General features: G+C 45.7%; 1 pseudogene; it reads left to right on the top strand.

Annotated features, from left to right (window-relative positions):
- The first annotated feature begins 1731 nt into the window (after positions 1-1731).
- Positions 1732-6451, top strand: LOC147429668 (uncharacterized; annotated as a pseudogene).
- Positions 6452-8803: the final 2352 nt, after the last annotated feature.

The raw sequence follows: 8803 nt of genomic DNA, 5'->3' as shown, positions 1-8803 counted from the left end.
TGTGGACACACAGACGTGGCAAGGCATGTGGACACGCTGGCGCAGGTGCCCGTTGCGTGTCCACGTGGACATGCCACGTGTATTGTCACCAACCGACAGTACACGTGGCAGTCCAGATAGCCACGCACACTACCACGCAGGCAATGAGCTGGCCACGTGTCCTGCCACGTGTACTGTCCGTGGGCGGCAGTACACGTGGCACTACGCTTGGTGCCATTTTTGGTGCCACGTGTCGTGCCACGTGTACTGTCGCCCAACGACAGTACACGTGGTAGGACACCTGGCCAGCTCATTGCCTGCGTGGCTGTGCGCGTGGCCACGTGGCCGGCCATGTGTATTGTCGCCGAGCGACGGTACACATGGCCAGTCCACATGGACACGCACGTCGCCGTGTCCACGTGGACTGTCGTGGGCGTGTGGGCGCCACTCTGCCTCTGGCCAACGCGTGGCCAGAGGCAGAGTACACATAGGCGCCCATGCGTCCACAGCCAGCGCATTGGCCATGGGCGGGCACACGCTCTCGTTTGGAGCGTGTGCCCGCCCATGGCCAACGCGCTGGCCATGGGCGAGTGGCCGCCCATCCCGCTCCGCTCCTTCCCCCCCTCCGCCCGCCCTCACCTCCGCTCCTCCGTCCCCCTGACCCTTGCGTTGTCCGCACCTGCGCTGTCATGCCGCTCCGCTCCTATGACAAGAAAATGAGTAAAGGAAAGCCAATCAGGTTTATTTGAAGCTTACAAGATTAATTAGCAGTTATAAGGGCTTGCTAACAAGCCAGTTTTTAAGCTGAAAGTGTGCCAGATGCGGCTCTAAGGATCAGAAGATGTCTTGGTAATGCTAAACATTGAGTATTTTTGAAGTGAGCATAGCTGGGATTTTATTAATCCAAGTTGAAGTACTCAAAAACCTCTACATGCCTGTCTTTACGACTCGTCAATCGGAGCTACGGGTAAGAAGTTATGACAGTTTTAAGTTGAGTCAGTAGCAGATCTGTACCCGATTGAGCACCTACTGATAAAAGGTAAAAAGTGATAGGAATGCATGAGTCCAAAGTGCTCACTTTTAGGAGCATGTCGGTCTTTTCAGTTTGTTAATCGGGGTTTCAGTTGGCAAGATATGGCCAATTGAAGTATCACCGGGGGCCGGGTTCGAATCGCCCTGGTCGACTCGATTGAAGTGCTATCTGGGAATTTTTGACATTGACCAAGTTTCAGGACGTCATATAGAAATGGTTTGGTTGATATGTTGAGCCTAACAAGAATTATTTACTGAAGGAAATTTCCAACACAGCTATGGCTTAAGCAGATACGAAGTCGAGGGTTTTTGCATCTTAATGGCTTGCAGCAAGGTCTGCAACACTAAAATGAGCAATAAAATTCATGATGATATTGTCATTAAAAACCAGTTGTTGTGCTTGGCAATGCGGGGCCTGGAAATGCTTAGCCAATATGTATGCTTAATGGGGTGTCAACCCAAGCAAAGCCGCCCAATGAACGTGCATGGCAATGCTTTAATCAGTATGTATGCAAAATGTGATGCCCTTACGAAGGTCGGTCGCCTTTGCCGGTATGTATGCCAAATGTGATGCCCTTACGAAGGTCGGCCGCCTTTGCCGATATGTATGCCAAATGTGGTGCCCTACAAGGGCATAAAACTCTCATAAGCCATAATGGCCGCCCGCCCACTTAAGATAATGGGCACCCTAATTATATAGGGTGTGAAGAAAAGAAAAGAATGGCGCACAGCAGGCAGCGGGCAACAGCGCAGGAAAAGGAGAAGAAACTCGCGTTGGGTAGGGTGGTGCTCTGGCGACCTCGCCGCAGAAACGAGAATTCATCAGAGAGTTGGCGCGCACAGGTTCGGCACGAGCAGTAGTGCGTTTCGTGCTAGACGGCCCTCGACCTTCCATGTCACTAAGCGGTTGTGCCCATTAGCGATATCGCTAATGGGTTAGCCGGGAATAGAAAAGGGGGAGATTTTTCCCATGCAACGAAAAGGAGGGGCTCTCCTAGTGTTAAGAGAAAAGGCTCTCTAAGCCAAGGCCGCGGGGGGGGGGGGGGGGGGAACTCATGATCACATTATTCGAGTCCAACCTCCTCTAAAGCTATGCGAATCCTCCACATGATCACCTTATTCGAATCTAATCCTCCCCATAAGCTCTAAAGCTCCTGAAGCTGGAGACCTTCTTCTCATCATCATTCATAAGGAAGCTCTTTCAAGCTCAAAGCTCTTAAAGCCTACACCGTATAATCTCCTAAGGCTTAAGCTTGATATCCCTAAGCTCTCGATAATCCCAAGCTCTTAATGCGGATTCGGAAGCTCCTCATATCTTCAAGCTCGAGAATTCTTAAGCTCCGGATAATCTCAAGCTCCTCATGCCTTCAAAGTCAAGCTCCTCATAAGTGGGTAATCTTCAAGTTCATAATCCTGTCAATACTAAGTTCTTAAGCTAGCTTGATTAAGTTCTTAAGCTCGTGATATCCTCAAGCTTAAGCTCATAAAGCATTCCTTAACCGATTAAGACTAAGCTCCTAAGCCCCATTATCATAAGCTTAACCTCATAATTAATCTCTCTCTCTCCGGAATCAACATAACCCAAAAACCCAAACCTCCTGAGCCTCATTAAAAAGCCTTAAGCCATTCTTAATCTCTATATATCAAGCTTGATTTCTCATCTCTCGAGCGAGTTCTCGGCAAGACATGCAAGCAAGGAAGATGGAGGTCAAAGATTGAGCAAAATCTTGTCACAGATTAAAGCAAGTAAGGAATTGAAGCTGCAGGATCATGGAACCGAGACAATGCCGAATATCAATTCATTAGTGAAGCCTAATCTTTGAGCCTAATCCTAAACCATTAGCCGAGCCTAAACCCATTCAATTCTAGAAGACAAATCAAATGGCCATTGGAAGAAGAAGTTCCTAATCCATAACGGGAAGAAGCAGAAGGCAGTCTTAAGCAGGTCATTATCACTTTTCTTGATTAGCACCTAGTTTAAGCCAGGATTCATCTTGTAAGGAGCATTAAGCCTCCATTAACGATTGATTAATGATGACTATTGTGGATTAACTGGAATTAAGAGTACCGTTTGTTTTGAGCTATGTCTTGTTAATTGTGCCTGCTGCATCTCTTTTCCCCACACCTCTCGTAGTCAGGGGCACGATGCCTTCCCGGCTCACCTTTCACACAATTATCCCCCGACATTCTTGGTGAACCCAACGTGAAACGAGACGGGGTGAGAGGTCAGGATGGAGATTCCGGCAGAACTGAAGCAGTTTATTGAAGATTACAACCTGAATAGATTTGATAAAAATCTAGCAACAGCAGATCTGCCAAAAATGTTGGGCCTAGTTCGGAGATGCTTGGAAGAAGTAGAAGCTATGAAGATGAAAAAGCAGATTGATGATGCAGTGGAGATGGCACTTGATGCCGTGCATGAGCAGTATGGAATTTTTCAAGGTCATGATATATCCAGATGGACTCCTTGCATGCTATCAAGCGGAGATGAAGAGCCGAGGAATTCCAGAAGATCGGATGATTTCGACTTTTGAAGAAGTTGTAACCTCTGAGTTTAAAGACAAGGTTCGAGAACTGGCAGAGACATACCCCACATAGTGGGATTATTTTGCAGATGGTTTTGTTCATGAAAGTTCAAGAATTATCGAGTTAACAATGAAGGAGATTAATGAACAAGGCCAGATTATTTTCTATAAAGAAGAAGGTGCCCATATGCAATTCCTTAATTATGATCAATTTTGGGATCATATTTCTGCAAGAAGTCAAGCCAAGGTAAATTCAGCTTTGGAAGAAGCAGATTCAACTTCAAAGGACCATATTTTAAGCAACCAAGCAAAGGTACATGATGATTTTTCTGCTGAAACACAAATGTATGAATTTTTTTCGAAGATTTCTCGCCTGGAAGCTACTTCGAATAATGGTTCTAGTGAAGATCTAGACTGTACATCAAAATTTTTTCAAGCTACTGACCTTGGCAAGGGATGCTCTCAACAAGTTTATCAAGAAGATGAGCCACTACAGGCCTTTAATGGTTCTATCGGCACTATAGCTGAGCAGGGTAGCAGATTTATTGCAGATGATTTCATAAACAAAGTCTATTAAACATGCAATAGCAGATGAAGTGGGAGAGACTGTGTTCCTAACACAGGATGTACCTGATAATGACTATGAGCTTATGGTTGCTTCTGGCAATATGTTTGCCGATTCAATTATCACAGAAGCAGATTCCATAATTGATGGGTTTTTGGCCCAAGCTGATGGAGAAGGTTATAGCAGTATAGAAGAGCTTTGTGATGCATGTACCCCTTCAGAGGGGGTCCCTGATGAACCTTTTTTGAGTTATAATGGCTTGCTCAGTAGCATGGATGCAGATGAGGAAGTAGAGGACGATATTCAAGATTGTCTACATCATGCTAATCGTGAACAGGATAATGACACGGAATATACATCTATGCTTATAGACGGGCTGCAAGAGGAGCCAACTCCTATAGCTTTGTTGAATGATGAGCCTTCCAAGGATGATATTCACAAGGATGTTATGGATAAAGATTTTCAGGACAAGGCTATTATTCATTATCAACCTCAAGAGCCAGGTAAAAATCTCTCTGATGATACAGGTCCAGAAGGTCCTAAGATTTTTCGTAATGGCTGTGAAGCTAGAGGGGGTGATGATGCTAAATCATCCCTGCTAATTCATAAAGTGCTAAGGATTTTCTATTTTCTTCGACAATGTGCCAAATGTGGCTGGATTTGGATATTATTCCTCATTCTTATGTCAGTGAAGTACTGGCTTCCAGTAAGAGGGAGTCAGAGTTCTTTAAGTTTTGTTGATAACGACCTTAAGATACCAAAAGGTTATGAGATGTGGCTGCTGCACTATGCTTCAAGTGAAGCTCCAGTATATTGTGGAGGCCATCAATGCTATGTGATTTTAATGGTATTTGATCCAGGTGATTTGAAAGATCTTCAAAAGCAAGTACACTATGGATAGGTCCTCTTCTCAAATTCAAGTTCCAAGGCATTTCAGTAGATCTGTTGTATGCAAGGCTTGCACTTTGGGTCATTCAGAGGACCTAGACCTATCCAAAGACTCCATTCTATGCAATGTTGATGAGCAAAGCGTGCGAAGTCTGAATGGATGTCGGGTTACGGACCGCATACTGCGCCTTGTTCCTAACATTCTGGCATTTGGCACCACACTCCGATGTATCAAGCTTTGGGCCAGAAGACGAGGAGTGTATTCAAATGTCTCCGGATTTCTTGGCGGAGTGAATTGGGCTCTGTTGGTGGCTTGCATTTGCCAGTTGTATCCAAATGCTGTACCCAGCATGCTGCTTTGTAGGTTCTTCCAAGTTTACACACAACGGAGATGGCCAAGCCCGCACTCCATTCTGCCTGCTTCATATCCACAGCCTTGCAGACCTGGTTGGCATTCTCAAACTGGTCAGTTATGACTTGAAGGGTACTGGCAGAGACATTGTAGCTAGAGTTCATGCATGAATATGCAGGGGTTATGATGGGCTCTTTGACACTTTTCCATTTTTTGAGGCTTACAAAAACTACCTGCAGATTGATATAATGGCCGTAGACGAGGATGACCTGCGCACATGGAAGGGTTGGGTAAAATCCCGTCTTAGACAGTTGACACTGAGGATAGAGCGCGATACAATGCTTCTCTTGCAATGCCATCCCTATCCCTGCGAATTTGTAGATACTTCCAAGCAAATCCAACACACAGCCTTTTTCATGGGATTGCGGTGTGGGCATGCAGGTGTTCCCGTTCAAGAAGGCCAGCAGCAGTTCAATATACAGGGGGCTGTTGATGAGTTTAGGCATTCAGTCAATATTTATCGCTACAGAAAGCGTGGCATGAGAATTCATGTTTCCCACATACGACGGAAGCAGATCCCGCAATTTGTTTTCCCTGGTGGTGTTTTCCCCGAAAAGATTTTTTTCCTCAGGACTGGAATCATCGAGCAACTCTCCAACATCTTCACAGGAAGGCCAAGCTGGGGATGCATCTGATGAATTGAGAAACTCTCTACCAAAACGACAGAAGGCCTGTTCGGTTGACTCTACTGGGCTTAGGCCAACTCAGTCATCAAGCATCTTTCCTTCAAGGAGGGAAGCAGATCCATCCACAGACGATGTGAATGGTTTGCTGCGCCAAAACTTCAAGTGGTCAGCAGACATAGTTTCAAACTCTGGCAGATGTGAAGAGGGAAATGAACATGATGATCGTTTTGTGCCGAGAACCAGAGCAGAAAATGGGTACTATCTCACCGCTCCGAGAAGTGGGTTTGCTAACGTTCGTGTCATGAATGGTTCTACCAGCAAACGAGTTTGTGTGAGCATACCAACTCTGCCTCCATCAAGGCATGGTCAAGCTGAGAATGGCTCAGGTGATGAGTTAGAGTGAAAGAATGTATTCCTTGTCATAGTCCAGTAGTTCTTGCCCGGTGGCTACAATTGCAAGCCAACTGATGTTGTTTACACATTCTCTGTAAACATTTTTTTGATTAATTAATGCAACAATCATTTCTCTGTAGACGTCTTTTTAATTATTTAATGCAAAAATCTAACCCTTTAATTAACATTTGTGCTACTCATATCATGGGCTTAAGTCGCACTTCGGGTGTTATTGGCTTGGTTTGGGCAAAATAATGGAAAACCAATTTGGGCTATATTGCAAAGTGTGTAGTGCCTCTAGACTTGGATACATGTCCAACCAATGAAAATTGGAGCTTTCAATTGAAGAGCTCTGCTTTGACTATCTAGACCAGTAAACAAGTGACATGTCACACTTGTGGAGAGTGAAGCTTTGCCTGGACTACAAGGATTTTTTTTGAAACAAGAAACTTCATTTGTTGTAACACTATATTATGCTCAGGGATGTGTTGTTGATGGTGTAGGGAATGGCCTTGCGGCTTGCAGTGGCCATTCCCTGAAATAACAGGCGACCGCATGGCAACCGGCGGAGGCCATGAGCCATGGTGGGAGCACATTATTTCAGGGAATGGCCATTGCAGGGCCATTCCTTGCCGTCAAGGGTTGTGGGTAGTGAGGCCTTAGTGCTCTCTGAAGTGCAGGTACAATTTGTGCAGATTCCGAGTACTAGCGTGCCAGAGATTTTGGAAGCTGGGGTGGCAGACCTTGAGCTTATCCAGCTGGAGCAAATTTCGCCTGTTGACGTGCCTAAAATTCTGCCTGTTCAGTTGGGAGGCATTGATTGGTGTGCAGACCATGCATGTTCTGCCTGTTGACGTGTTGCAGATTTGTCGTCTGCAGCGCCGAATCTCCAAATAAGAGCATGCAAATTGGAGGGCTGAGATCATTGGCCCCATGACCCGCGACTTTGACGGATGGTCCAGACTGCACGCCCCACGACTCCCGACCTTGGCGGTGGGGTACTAGGGTAGCAGGCTCCATTGAATGCAAGCCTCTTTCCCGAGTTTCCACCTTTGATATCGAACATGTAGTTGTTGCAAAAAGCCCCTCCTTCGGTGGAGAGAGAGAGAGAGAGAGAGAGAGAGAGAGAGAGAGAGAGAGAGAGAGAGAGAGAGAGAGAGAGAACGACCCCAAGGAACCTTGTGGTACGCATATGCAACCTCCACAATATGGTGGTGGTGGTATTAGCAGCCAGTAAGTGCCAATATCTCAAACAATGTTCAAATAAAATCCTTTGAAGATCTCGACTTGGTTGTTTGAACTTTGCAACTGCTCCATTCTTGGACCACCACTCAATATAGCATTCTTCATGTTAATTGAGATCGCACAATCAAACTAGTACTATGTATTTGTTTGTATAAGTTAACTTGTGCATGCAGGCTCTTCACTTTGGGTTTTATGACGTAGTAACTTGTTAATGGTTTTTGTTGAGTTGGAATGAGAGCTTATTTTAAAATTTACAGAGATAGCTTATGTGACCGGTTTTAAGTGAGCCTTGAAAAGCTTTTGTTGATATTAAGTAATGGGTGAAGTGCGCAAGCGAGAGCGTGTGTGAGTGTCTGTGCAACAATGGAGAAGAGAGGAGAAGAGGAAACTTGTGTTTGCAAGGGCTAAAACTCATTATCAACATATGAGCCCCCTTATTCTATAAAGTAAATAATGAATAAGTAAAGTGGGTGAGTGACTGGCCTAACCGTCTGTCGTCCACATGGGGCTTTACCCAACCTCCCATGTAAAGACCAATGTGGCCATGAGAGAGAAAGTAAAACCGTACAAAGTGACCTGTACAAGGCCATCACAAGTATGACCTCAGCCAACGCCCACTGCTCACTAAATTGGTGTGCATCCAACTCTAATTGTAGAGGAAGCATAGAGCAATCGCCCACAAACTCCTCACCAAAGCCTCTGGCTTAGCTCCAACTCACACGCATCAGCCTCTGGCCTAAGCATATCCATGGATGAGTCCTTAGGGCTCAAGCCATCCATATCCGTCATTGTATCTAAGAATGATATGCCCTGCTGCACAACTGTTTGCACAATTGACTCTACATGCTCACAAACGGAGCGTCATGCAACCTATCCGCAAAGGAGGCATGCCTCGTCTCTCTGCATGGTTGCGTATTCAAAAAGATTGTGCCATCTTGCACGTGACGAATTCGCATCGCATGAATTGTGCCAACACTAGCACCTCTCACTATGGATAGATGTCCACGATGCAATCTTGGCTCATCCACCAGCACTATTTGGCATCCGCTGTCTCGTAACTGACTCATAGAGATCAAGCTCTACGTCAAACCTGGCACATGGCGTACATCTCGCAGCCTGTATGATGCACCACTCGGCA

This window comes from Adiantum capillus-veneris, chromosome 22, assembly GCF_014529385.1.
Source record: "Adiantum capillus-veneris isolate H3 chromosome 22, ASM1452938v2, whole genome shotgun sequence".
Lineage (NCBI taxonomy): Eukaryota > Viridiplantae > Streptophyta > Polypodiopsida > Polypodiales > Pteridaceae > Adiantum > Adiantum capillus-veneris.
The sequence above is the reverse complement of the archived record's forward strand: the minus strand, read 5'-3'. Positions and strand labels throughout refer to the sequence as shown.